The 13,786-nt window shown below is 43.6% G+C and overlaps 1 pseudogene; it reads right to left on the bottom strand.

The window, feature by feature from the left end:
• Positions 1-1,600: 1,600 nt before the first annotated feature.
• LOC147750602 (uncharacterized) lies at positions 1,601-2,896 on the bottom strand (annotated as a pseudogene).
• Between the last annotated feature and the right edge of the window lie 10,890 nt (positions 2,897-13,786).

The following is a 13,786-nucleotide window of genomic DNA, read 5'->3' on the forward strand; positions in this document are numbered from 1 at the left end:
ATGCCAAGTTTTGTGCCATCCATAATGGGGTGGAACTAAAATGAAATTTTCTTATTCTTATAACTTTGGTGTTTGATGGAGCTGCACAAAATGTGGCAGGGACTTAGTACATTTAACTTAGTTTTAGTTTTACGTTTCTACATTTCCTTCTCCACATCTCTATTCATATCTATCTCTACCTCACTCTAAAACTTTATTTCTCTGCTTCTCTGTCTATATCTACATATTTCTCTTTTCATCTCTCTTTATCTTTTTCTTTCTGGTTACCTCACCTTTCTCCAAATATGTTGTGTCCCTCACTATCTCAAATATATTTCTATATCATTTCTATCGGATATGTCTCACTATGATCTTGTCTTTATGTATTTGCGCTTATCCTGGATCATGCAATGTCCAATTTCCCTTACTCAGGATGGTTACAGGTAACGTGATCTTTGGAAGTGCACACAGAAATAGAAGAGTGACAAGGCAGGGGAAGAGAAAATTGGTGAAAATTATCATATTTTAATCAATGGAAAGATGGAAAGCCTCCCAGCAACACTTTGATTATTACTGTGTGCAGCAAGAATACCAGCAATGAAGGCGATATATTTGTGATTACAAACCTTCAGCAATGAAAGCTACAATTTCAAGTGCGAAGTGGATATGTCTTATTTTAATTATGTACTAGTCTACTATAAATTTACCAAGCCACCTTTAGCATGTTTTCCTACAATGGAAGTTACAAGCTGGTAAACACTGAACAACAAATACAACTTTATTGTAAGTAAAACAGATCTAGATCCAAGCTCAAAGAGAAATGGCTTCATCGATGCTTGTTCAAGTTTGAGCTTTCTGCTGTTAGTGCGACACGTTTTGGATGATTTAACATACGATACAATATTGTTGAACATCACGAGGCCTCAAAGGAGCCAAAAAGTAATAATACATTCTAAGTTGTTCCATATGGGGTTGGGGAGGGAGAAATATATATTTTGCCTGGGCCCCACAAATCCTTAAGGTGTCACTACTTGGGACAGCAGCTGACTACTACTCAATTGTACTGTTCCTGAGACTAATTCTTTACACCACACGAGTACTTTCCCCAACATTTTTCATTTAGACTGAGATCTTTGTAACAATTCTGAAGATTACAACTTTAATCTTAACTGCTGGCTGACTGTTTACACTGCTAGGAAAAACAAAATACTCCCAAGACACCAAGGCGGAGGCCAGAAGATTGTCTTCAAATTCTCTTAGAAACTGCAGAATTTGTCTGGCTGGGTTAAGCCCCCTGCTGCGCCTCCTCCCATACACGGGTGGAAAAAAGGGAAAATGAACGAAGCATATTGAACATTGATACCTACTCTGCAAGACCAAACAACAGCTAGTCATACATTAAGTATTTCTCTATATGGTGAAATGAAGTAGCCTCAGAAGAAGACCCAAAAGACAAAACTAGTGCCAGACCACAATGAATTCTATGTCAGGAGCGGAGGCTTCTGATTAGGCTGTCACTTTCTCCCTTTATTGTACTCCAGCATCCATTAAAAACTATCATTCATAAACAAACTACATTTCCCATGAGCATCAGGGAAAATGGAAACAAAAAATGTCCCAGTCACTGTCCAATCCCGCCACCGTCTCCTCTTCCACCGCGGCGGCGGGGATAACCTCTGGTCTGGTAGAAGTTTCCGAACTTGTCAGGAACCTGGTATTGACCCCAGTGAGAGTCACCCTGCTTGTAGGAGCCTCTGTTATAGGGTCTGCCAGACAAGCGGCCCCTTCCTCGACTGGTTGCGCCAAAAACACGTGGTGTGAAGATTAGTTTCACGGACGTCTGGGCCTTGTCCAGAGAATTAAAGGTATTTACAAATTTACCCAGTTCTTTGACAAACGGGTCCCCGAAGAGGTTACCCTCCGCCATCGGACCCGCCTCAGATGTGGCTAGTTCCCCCAACTTCGGGTCTATCTTAATTAAAATAGATCTCCTCCTCTCCGTAGAAATGGCTACATTCGCGTTCCCCAGGAAAATAATCGCCCTTTGCGCCCAACCGGAAAGGGTCTCCGGGGAAATCATGGATCCCGAGGCCTTGGCGTCTTCGGCCATGTCTAAGATTTTTGCCAAAGGCCCCGCCGTGTCCAAGAGTTTATCTTGGCAGGCCCACCAAGATCTGTCTATGCCCTTCTTGGGGTCCTCAAACTTTGTGAGGAAGGTGGACATTTTGGGGTCAATCTCTGGGGTAACCGTAACCTTACCCTCCAAGGTGGGGCGCGGGCACTCTGCCCGGAGACAACTACGCACCTCCTGGTCCAAAGGCTTACGAAGCCTGGCCGCCATGTAGGCCGCCACCTTGGGAGCGGGAACCCAGTACGATGAGCGCGGGTGGAGCAACTCGTCCGGGTTGAGCATGTCTGAGCTGGGGTCGGAGCTTGACGCCTGAGTGGGATGGGAGGGAAGCCACGAACGCTCTGGTTCCCCATCCGAGGTTTGGGGTGACTCGTCTGGGTCGACGGTGGTCGCATCGTCCTGACCCCCCCCCCCAAAGTCTCCGGTCGGCGCCTCCTTTGAGGTCGAAGGGGTATCAGCAGTTTTTGCGTCTAAGAAAGCCCTTTTCAAGCGCTAAAAGGCGTCGGAGTCTACCCCCGCGTCCTCAGAGCGCTTCCTCTTGGGGTCTGTGGTACTCGTCGATGGTTGGTTCGGCGGTATGGGGTCCGTTTGCCCCGAAAGGTCTGCCCCTTGCCCAAGGGATTGGCGCTGCGCCTGAAGCTGATCTATGTTCTTCTCTAGGGGTGCAACCACCCGCGTCACTGCCTTCAAAATGAAGGAATCCATAATTTGGCAGAAATGGTCATCTACCGGCAAGTACATGACCTGCTGCTCTTCCTCCTCCTCATAATACTCCTCATATTCCATAGTGCCTCTGTGCAACAGCAATCAGCCAAGTCAATAAGGGGGTTGTAACAGGACAGGGCCCTGAGAGATATTTCTTCCCACCGCAGCGGGGTAAGTATCAATGAAACTGGGACCAAACAGCCTCTGTTATGAGGCACTGAGAGGAAACCTGCCTGGGCCGGTCCCGAACTCACACTAAATATCCTACCCGCCTCGCGGGTGTTCAGGCTCCAGGCAGGGGCTCTGAAAATGATATTGTAGCCTTAGCACTGCTAAATCGGAAAGACAATCACCCCAGTCCTCCCCTGTGGTGCGCGAGTCAGTTGAGCCGCTTCTCCCGACGCGAGTACGAAGCGGAACTCAACGTCTCGAGGCCGGCGGGGGTAAAGCTCCTCAGAGCAGCAGCGAAGGACGCGCGGTCCCCTAGCGGCGGGAGGCCGCCCGCGCACAGAGCCTGAGAGATCACAACCGCGAAAGGAGCGGAGAACGCCCCCGCGGCACACACACAGAGTCACTGCCTCAAACCCCCAGGGGGAAAAACATCAGCGCGCTAGCCTGCGCGACCCTGTACATCTCAATAATGAAATCTTCAACAATATAGATTCAGTCATAAAAAAGGTAAAGAAAAACACTCAACTGTATGCTGCTGGAGCAGCGAAGAAAGAGGAGGATAGAGTGCCAGCAGAGGAATATATGAGGAGCCCTGACCTGGGATTGGACAGTGACTGGGACATTTTTTGTTTCCATTTTCCCTGATGCTCATGGGAAATGTAGTTTGTTTATGAATGTTGATACTTTTAATGCTGCTGGAGTACAATAAAGGGAGAAAGTGACAGCCTAATCCTCGCCTCCGCCTCCTTAATAGAATTGAAACGTCCCTGTACGTTAGCTAGGAGATTTTTCATTGCATATAATAAATGTACTTGATTGTAGCGTAATAGTTCACAAGTTATGATTCATTTATACAAGAAATTTATGGCTATACCTTACGAAACACCTGTAGTTCTGTAGTTAATATAGCCATGAAGCCTACCAGTTAAACTATTTAACCATCTTATGCTGTTTCTCTCTATTTACTCTATCTGAGGACAACATAATTGGCAATGCAACGCAACAAAAAGAGATTGCTTCTCTGTTTGGCAAGAAATATGAGTATTCAAGAAAATTTAAACAAAGATGTTCGAGAATAACAGTTAAACCGGAGTACTGTACTTAACTGAAGACGAATTACTTAGTTTAGCACAACTGTACTGTCTTCCTACATAATACTTACTCACCTTCTTTTCATATTAACTTTAATGGCGTTACCAATATGAACATTAACTTTAGTACTGTGCAAATGAAGATGCAGTGCATTATTTTCCTACCTAAAACAATATTGTTAGTGAACATAAGATGACCTTAGGTGTACATTATTATGTGCATTCTGAAATTGCCAGGTCATCCTTTTGATTTGTTCAAGATCATAACTGGACAGAGTGACTCATCGTTACTAATAGGACTGTGTTATAAAGAGAGGATATGGCAGGGTTTTGTCAAGGGACAGATTAGATGGTCTGGGAGAAGATTAAAAGAGCAGTCATTCTGGTTCATATGCTAATGGCTACACCACTAATGCTAGTTTTTAGATGTTATATCGATTTCAGAATCTTCTTTAGGTTTCGCTGGTATTGTACTGTACTGTTTGGCAGCATTTATATAGAGTTTACCTCTCCTATGTGGAGCGCTGAAGCAATTGCCTACATGAGTAACATGCTAGACCATGTAGGGTGTGTGGTTGAAAGGATGTTGTTTTTGTTTTGATCCTATGTAGAAAGCATTGCCCTGTGATGTGTGATTACCACCAATGTCATTTATTGTGTTATGAGATGCAGTGTGTAGCAGTGTGTTTGATGATGAAGTGTAAGATATCGACGTGCAGTTGTATGGTTTTCGGGATGATGGTGGCTTTGAACAGCTCTGCAGGTATCTTTATTGTACTTGATACAATGTGCTTATCTGGTAACTGCACTGGATTGTCCCATCTGAAATTTTGTACATAGTTGTGGTACTCAGTTAGCATGGTTGGATGAAGAAAGAAGTGGAGAGATCTGTTAGGATGGACATCTTTTATTATTATCCCACATCGGAGTGTCTATGTGAGATGTATAGAAGTGATTAGATTGTATAGGTATTTGGGACCTGCAGGGAATGGACTTTACTAAAGTCCTCCAAAATTGTCCAGTAAGGTGTGACAGATCTCTTCAGTTATTCCATGCCTGTTCATTTGGTAATGTTTGGCTGTACAGTGCAGGTGATGCACAACCACAATAGCAAATATGTCTTATGTGGCATTAATATGTATAAGTTGCAATTTGTTTTTCACCGCTTCATATTGTGGTTTTAGTATTATTGTGGGCCATAATTCACATATATGGAAGTACATAATTATATAATGCCAGGGCGAACCATAGGTCAGCCATATTTTTGCTTACCTGCATAATAAAAGCAGTTTGCTCAGAAACAAGTCTATTCTATGGAGTTCTTATTGTATAATGAGGACATGATAATAAGTGGGGCAGGCTTGGAGCGCAGTGTTCGGTTTGGGTTGTATGGCTTGAATTTAGCTAATAGATATAGTGTATTTTCCTTAAGAGGCTCTTTGGAGATTGCAGAATACCTTGCACATTGCCCTTCTATCTATAGGTAGCCCGTGGAACTATTGCAGAACTGGTGTGGACTTGGGCGAAGGCAGAGAAGAAGCCTTGCAGCAGCATTTTGGATGGGTTTTACTTTGCATATAATGGATGTTTGTGTGTAATGGGTGAAGGTGTGCCAAGGTATAAGCTGGTGACATATGAAAAGCTTGGGGATTACGAGTCTGAGGATGGCTTGCAGTTTATATTGGAACACAAGATGACATTCTAAACAATAACCCATTCCATACTTTCTATACAATTAAATAGCTAAGGCTTACACATATTTACAGAAATATGCGGCTCAGTGGCACTCATTGTTCATGAAAGAAAGCTTAAGGGTTTCAGTCGATGTCAATAGCTTAAGTAAAGTCTTATGGTAAGCATGCCCCCCCAGAACAGTCAAGGATATTATTGCCCCAGATGGTTCCTCCTAGACAAGTCAAAGCCATGATGAACCACGAAAGTGTCCCCTTAGGTGAATGAGCTTCAAGATGCAACTCAGGAGATCCCCATCAGCCATTCAAGTCAAAAAGACAATAAGCACTAGCCATACCCAGTCATAGGCCAGTAGAACCTATGATGTATGTTAGATTTCTCCAACAGAGCCATATCAATGCCATAAAGTAACACAAATATTCCACTATGCCAATCAATTCAATTATACATGTGTCAGTCAATGCTATGATGGGCCCCAAGCACCCACTGCATGCCAGCCATTCCATGAGATAAGCATCAGATATTACTACAAAGGAGAGTTAATGCCTATATGGGAATATCATGCACGGTGTTACCCAGCTATATTTCAATGGCTATAGAATGGCTTATTTTACCCCATGAGCCCTGCACAGGCTCATCGGCGTCATGATGTGCCTGTGGTATCATGCTTCATGGGCTAACCACTGGAATGATGCACCGTCAGATGGGCCTATCACTGGGAAGACAAGCCTCATGCTCTCTCCGCATAAGCCAGTCAATGGCATGATATGTCCAAAGGAGCCCCATAATAGGTGAGTAAACAACAAGCGGCCAGTGCACTTGCCTTTACACAAGTTTAGTTCACTACCATCAGTGCAAGCTTGGATCAAAGGTGTATATGGAGGTTGCTCTCTTGTCAGCAGCTTGAACACATCAGTTGTGTAAGCCAGGAGAAATTTATGGAGATGTACAGTCTGAAGATATCTCTCCCTTTCTAACGTGACTCAGCACTTACACAGACATTGAAAGTAACAATGTGGGCTGCAGCTCTAGTGCTTTAAATAGGCAGATACTGACGGATAATGAGTACCAGTACTTCTTTCATTTAAACGGGAGAGGACTAGCCCATCTCAGCAGGGGTGCAAAACTTTTAATAACAGAATACCTGCAGTTCTCATTACCCAGTAAGTACTTTAGTATAGTGAGTATCTACACATGTACATTCCTATTTCAGCACTATGCAAAACACATCCTATTAATACAGTGCTTGAACTAAGCAGCACTTTTGTAAATTCACTCCAAATCTTCAAATCAGTGACATTTGTACAGCGCACACATCACTCGGAAGTCTCATGGCGCTTGCAGAACGGCTCTGATGGAGTATTTGCTTAGTTGTCAAATAGCCATGACTTCAGCTTCTTGCGAAAGCAGTTGCGATCGGTGATGGTGCTTAAATTTAAGGGAATTTTGTTCCAGGATGTAGGGGCAAGAAAAGAAAAGGATCTACCTCCTTTTCTGGCAGTACGAATTCTGAGAGGAGTAAGCAGTGATTCGTTACTGGATGTTAACAACCTATGAGGCTGGTACCAACATAGTTTTTTGGACCAGTATCCAGGACCTTTGCCATACATATGTTTATGTGTCAGACAAAGGATCTTGAATAAAGGTTGTTTTCTAACCGGGAGCCAGTGTAAGGATTTTAAACACGGCGCGGAGGGAGATCTAGGTGAAAGATTTAGGACCAGCCTGGCCGCGGTGTTCTTCAAAATTTGAAGTCTGTTAAGATGACATTCATTAATGAGAACAACAGGGCATTTCCGTAGTCCATCCGATTTATTATTAGGCCCTGAACTAATGGATTCCTGGGCTCAACAGGGATCCATTTGAAGACCTTTGGTAAACTACGCAACACTCCGAAACATGCACAGATGATATGGTTGGTTTGACTTTTCATGGACAATTGGTCGTCCATATAGAATCCCAGATTTCGTACATTTGGTTTGGGAGTTGGACAAAGGCCAAGGCTAGTGGGCCACCAGTCATTAGACCAGTGCTCCTGGGCCTTGCCAAAAAACATGATCTCCGATTTGGCTCAGTTCAATTGAAGATGGATGGAACTGCGTGTCGTCACCATAAGATATTTCAAAAAACACAGTTGATGGACAGAATGTAGAACAATGTCATACTTTCACCCCAGTACAAGGATCTGGGCCTAAATCCATCGTTTTTTTGCACTCCACACCACCCTGGGTTAGACACTGGCTATATGCAAATCAGCTCTGACCCTGTGCCTCATGGGAACAGTCCAGTCCGAACTACCAAGCCATGTCTTTCCCAGTCCCAGGCTCTCCACACCACTGGAGTCAAGCTATCCAGGCTGATGAAGGCTGATAGCCAGAAACCGGTCCTTGGATGCTTGATTCCGGTCTGGGAAAGACATGGCTTGGTAGTTCGGACTGGACTGTTCCCATGAGGCACAGGGTCAGAGCTGATTTGCATATAGCCAGTGTCTAACCCAGGGTGGTGTGGAGTGCAAAAAAACGATGGATTTAGGCCCAGATCCTTGTACTGGGGTGAATGTATGACATTGTTCTACATTCTGTCCATCAACTGTGTTTTTTGCAATTTTCACCCCGAGTGTGCTGGGTATACTCAGACGTGAGTCCCAGGCTCTCCACACCACTGGAGTCAAGCTATCCTGGCTGATGAAGGCTGATAGCCAGAAACCGGTCCTTTGATGCTTGATTCCGGTCTGGGAAAGACATGGCTTGGTAGTTCGGACTGGACTGTTCCCATGAGGCACAGGGTCAGAGCTGATTTTGCATATAGCCAGTGTCTAACCCAGGGTGGTGTGGAGTGCAAAAAAACGATGGATTTAGGCCCAGATCCTTGTACTGGGGTGAATGTATGACACTGTTCTACATTCTGTCCATCAACTGTGTTTTTTGCAATTGTCACCATAAGATATGACATCAGAGCCATAATATCAGCTTGGCCTGCGGCATCATATAAAGATAGAGAATACTCAGGCTCAAAATAGAGCCCGTAGCACTCTCATCTTGACCGGTCTTTCACATGAAACATCTTTACCCATTTGTACAGTAGTGATTCGCTCAGTAAGGTAACTCTTGAACCACTTGAGGGCGTTCCCCCTGACACCAATCTCCCAGAGCTGGTGTTCTAAGATGCTAGGCGCGATGGTGTCGAAGGTGGAGGACAAATCAAGCAGGACAAGAATGACAGACTGACGTCTGTCCAAAGCCAGCCTGATATTATCCTTTACCTCAACCAGAGCTGTCTATGTACTGTGTGTCGTCCTAAAACCGGACTGTGAAGAATCCAGCAGTCCATGATTTTCCAGGTGACTGACAAGCTGTTGGTTTATAAGAACAATTTGTGAAAAATCTGCAAAATATATTACTAATTACTAATAAATTTACTAAAGGAACAATTATCAATCACGCATTGATAATTTCAGGTGTATGAGACAATGACACTAAAATTACATATCAATGTTTCTAATTTTATGACAAAAATAATGAATGAAACTACACTAACGAGAACAAACTAAATTTATTTTCAGACGTCCTCAAAAATGTGAAAGCAAATTGAAAAGATATGTATGGTGTCTGTAGCCCCCATCCGCCTCTCCTCAGACCTTTTTTTTAGCAAGCTGCTAAAGGTCTAAATCAGATAATATTTGTAAATCAAGGCTCAACTATCCTTACAGAAAAGCTTTATATACATGATAACCTCATTTACAAATTCAACAAACCTAAAAGTGGAAATGGGGTTTATTTGAGCATTGGCTTAAAAATAAAAGGTACTTACGTCCAGTAGCACTCTTTCTGTTGGATTCTCTCTCTAACCAATGATTCCTCAAGTTTTAAAAGCTCCCAGGTGTCAGACTGGATCCAGAATACTTTCTGCAACAGCTTCAGTGCGCTACGAGGAGGTGCCATCAGATTCCAACACAGCTCCGTCCATCTCAGGAAGTGATGAAACAGAGCCACATATAGGTGCCACCCCTGCTCACTGAGTTTATCACAGATAATTTTAACCGCATAATTCTCACCTATTAAACTGATAACAAAAGCCTTACCCATCAAAGATGGTCAATCAGAGGAGTACACCTGGAAGTCACATAGCAACAAGCAAGTAAAATTGAACTTCCTGTGGACCTCGATACAGTACAGACAGACACACATCTAGCAGCTTCAGAAATATCCAACATCAGAAGGTTTTTAGAGAGGACCAGAGTCGCAGCCTTCGCCCTGGTGGAATGAGATTAAAGGACCACAGGAAGTTGCAATGGTAATCCATTTAAATAATGTCAATTTCTGGACTGGCTTTCCTTTTATTGCACCAGCAAAACCAACAAAGGGTTGATCGGCCACACAATACTCCGTGGTCCTATTATTGTAGAGACTGAGAGCCCAACAGGCACAGCCTCTTATCCTCCTAAGTGGGATGTGGGGAAGAGAAGAACACTGGGAGCAAGAAGGACTTCCCAACATAAAAAGGAGATATCATTTTTCGCAAGGATGTCCAAGTCCAAAGCACCAACCTGAAGGGGGGAAAAGTGGTATAGGGCAGCTGAAGAGATAACACCTGCAATTTACTGAAACAATGAGCAGAAATCTTGGGAGGAAAGAGCGAATGATCTTAAAACATCAGGATCGTTGCTGGAATGTCCCAAACCCATTATGGTTATGAAGGCAGGGGCCTTTAAAGCTACCAAGCCCAAGATGGCCCTTAAAAAGGGGAACCCTCTGCGCAGTCTGAAGATGGGATTTCAGCTCACTGATGTGGAGAATTCCAGGGTTGACAGTACCAAAACTGTTGCTTTCAAGGGGTTCGAGACCAATCGAAGTAAGCCCGCCTTTAGCAGCCAGTCATTAAGGTATGTCAATGCATGTATTCCTATCTTTATAAGTAATAAAGGATTGATTCCCTTGTAGACACCAGATCGTAAATACCACTGACCACAAGAATAAGCACCTCTCAAGTTACCCACACCTGCCGGGGTTCTCCACACCAGCTTAACTCCTTCCTCGCTCTGCGACTTCCATAAATTCTACATGCTCACACCATGTTCGTCCTGATGATGATCTCCACTATTTGAGCTCGAACCGCCGTCGACTATTACAACCTTAACTCCCTAATGTTTAATAATTTAATTTGGAGTTTTGTTCTTCTGTTTCAATGCAATTTTAATTTTAACTGTCACCAGCACCTTCACTTCACGCACTTTTCACGTATCTGTGTGAGCACCATAACTATTTAAAGTAACGAATGATACTCCATTTATGATGTGAATAAATGTGATGTCATTCAAAAACCTTGTGTCCCTTCATACATTGTTCTACAAGCCCCGCCTGGTCTTGTTACGCCGCTATAACTGATTAACCCTGCTCCTAATGATGGAGAGGTGGGAACATTCTTCCATATTTTGTGGGACTGCGCCAAGATCCGGACATACTGGTCCAGACTGGCGGACATAATGTCTAAAGTGGTCGGCACTGAGGTTCCACTGGAGGCCCGATGGCACATCTTAGAAGTTACGAGCGACATTACATGGCCCAAGTGGGAAAAGATTTGGCTGGCATTAGCGAGCATGTTTGCCATAAGAAATATAGCGAGATTATGGGGTAGTAATGTTTTACCAACAGTGGAAGACTGGGAAAATGACCTAGACTGGTGTCAAAGAGCTGAAAAAGTGATAATAAAAGTGGAGGGTGTCCCAAGAAATGGGAGAAAATATGGGCGGCATGGAGAATGTACAGGGGGGATTTACTGGAAATCCAGTCTGTCTCCGAAACCTTCTAGCGCTATGTATGCATCTTTGTCTTTGTATGCAGATCGAAATGTTCAGAATTGTATTATAAATGAGCTTGCCTTCTGTGTGTCCACATATTATCCGATGCTTTACAGTATGCAACTGTTTTTTGGAGCCTGTTATTTTAATAAAAAGAATGAAAAAAACAACCCTGCTCCTAATGAATTGTAGCCCAGACTACCAGTGTACCATATTGGCCTCACACAGACCTTCGTTCTCTTTAACCATGTTAACCCACCCGGGTCCAAATACTGGGGTTCCCTTGTTTTCTAAATACAAAGCTTTATAAGTAAGCCATGATTTTTGTGAATACCCTGGGGGTTGAGGTAAGGTCAAAGGGTTGGACAGTGAACTGGAAATGTTCTAATCCCACAACAAACTGGAGAAAACTCCTGTAGGACTGCAGGATCAGAAAATAAAAGGTAACTATCCTGCATGTCCAAGACAACCATCAAGTCCTCTTGATCCAAGCCCAACAGGATATGTGCCAATATCAAATTATATGGAACTTGTCCTTCCATGTTGAAGGTATTCAGAACCCTGAGATCCAGAATCACCCTCAGACTCAGGTCCTTTTGAGGACCAAGAAGTATTGGGAGTACCAACATGTGTTTCTCTCCAACTAGACTATAATTTGATTGCACGCTTGGCAAACAAATGTCTGAACTCCTCTGGATGAGATGGTGGCATACTCAGCCAATATTTTCCCACAAACTGGTGGAATCGGAGTTGGGTGTAGACATAAAGACATAACCAAATTGAACAACCTGAAGAACTCACCGGTTGGAAGTAATTGCATGCCAGGCAGAGAGGCAAAAATCTAACTCTGCTCTTGCTGCTCCCTTATGACCAGTGAAGAGGAAACTAAATGTGGTTTGGCAGAGGCTGCAGCTGATGAGGTAGACGATAAAGGGACTCCTGCATCCACTGGTGGCCATGACTTCTGCTACCCCAACTCCCACTGGAGCCACAAAGAAGCTGGACAGGTGGTGAGCCTATCAGTAGGCAAAGTGACTCAAGTACCCCTGGAAAAAACAGTATTGTTGGTCGAACTGACAGGTGGGGAAGGGAAACCGAGGACTAGGCAGTAGCCCACCTGACTTTAAAGGGCTCTTTTGCTGAATCTGCTTTCACTCTGAACAGTTTGACTCAATCACATGGCATATTCATCACCAATGCCTTGAGATCTCCGGTTAACATATTAGCATGCATCTTAGCTGATACAGACTCTAGTGTCCATATTGTGTCCATATTTGTATCTTGAAGCATCCTGGCTGTCATGAGCAGTTTGATAACAGGAATCTCAAAAATCATCAGGAAGAGCAGGCAAGATCTTGCTCACCATGTCCCAAAGGGCATGTTCCTAGCTGCTCAAAGAACAGGGTTCAAAGAACTTACGGCCAAACTCTTGGAAGAAAAATATTTAGCAGAAAGCGTTGCACTCCACTATGCAGCAGATTGGTTGCTGAATAGGTTTGGCAGGTTAATTCTACCCTTTGACGACTGTGTGACTACAGAGGAGGTGCCCCCACTCTTGAACATGATGCTCAGAGGCACCCCAGAATAGGATATCATTGCTGCATTACAGTAGACAGGTATGAGAGCCGTATGCCTTGTATATTGCATGAGATATATGCATTAATCAGTCAGGGAGGAGTTCTCAAGCCCTGAAGACTGTAGGCCTGTACAGACCCAATAATCAGTAGAGACATGTTGGCAGTCATATGTGGTTAAGTGAACCATTATTCCTTACCTTTGAACAAGAAGATGTGTTTTACAGATATACTAAGATCACCTACAAATAAAAGTAAATATTTTAGGTATTCCCTTAGGTATTTTTAAATAAGACATCTGAACCCCTCAATTGTCCTGGATAAAAGAATATTTAAAAACCTCATTTTTGGTCTAGTCCACCAGAGTGGTATTATCCTACTCTGGTGTGGGGGTGTCAACAAAAATGAAACATGCCACAATAAGTTGTGGGTGAAGAGATCTCTAAAATTTATTTTTTGATCCCTCTAAGTTAGGTTTTATTGGCTCAGGTGTAAATGTCACCATAGTCCATTTAGCACACAAGCATTTGTTTGTGATTTCTTTGTTTAATTAGAAGGATGTGCTTGGGCTCTCATCATTTGTCTCTCCTAGTGTGAATGCGTAAGGCCCAACCAGTTCAGCCGACTGTGAGGGTAACCAGCAGAA

This window comes from Lissotriton vulgaris, chromosome 1_1 (assembly GCF_964263255.1).
Source record: "Lissotriton vulgaris chromosome 1_1, aLisVul1.2, whole genome shotgun sequence".
Classification (NCBI taxonomy): Eukaryota; Metazoa; Chordata; class Amphibia; order Caudata; family Salamandridae; genus Lissotriton; species Lissotriton vulgaris.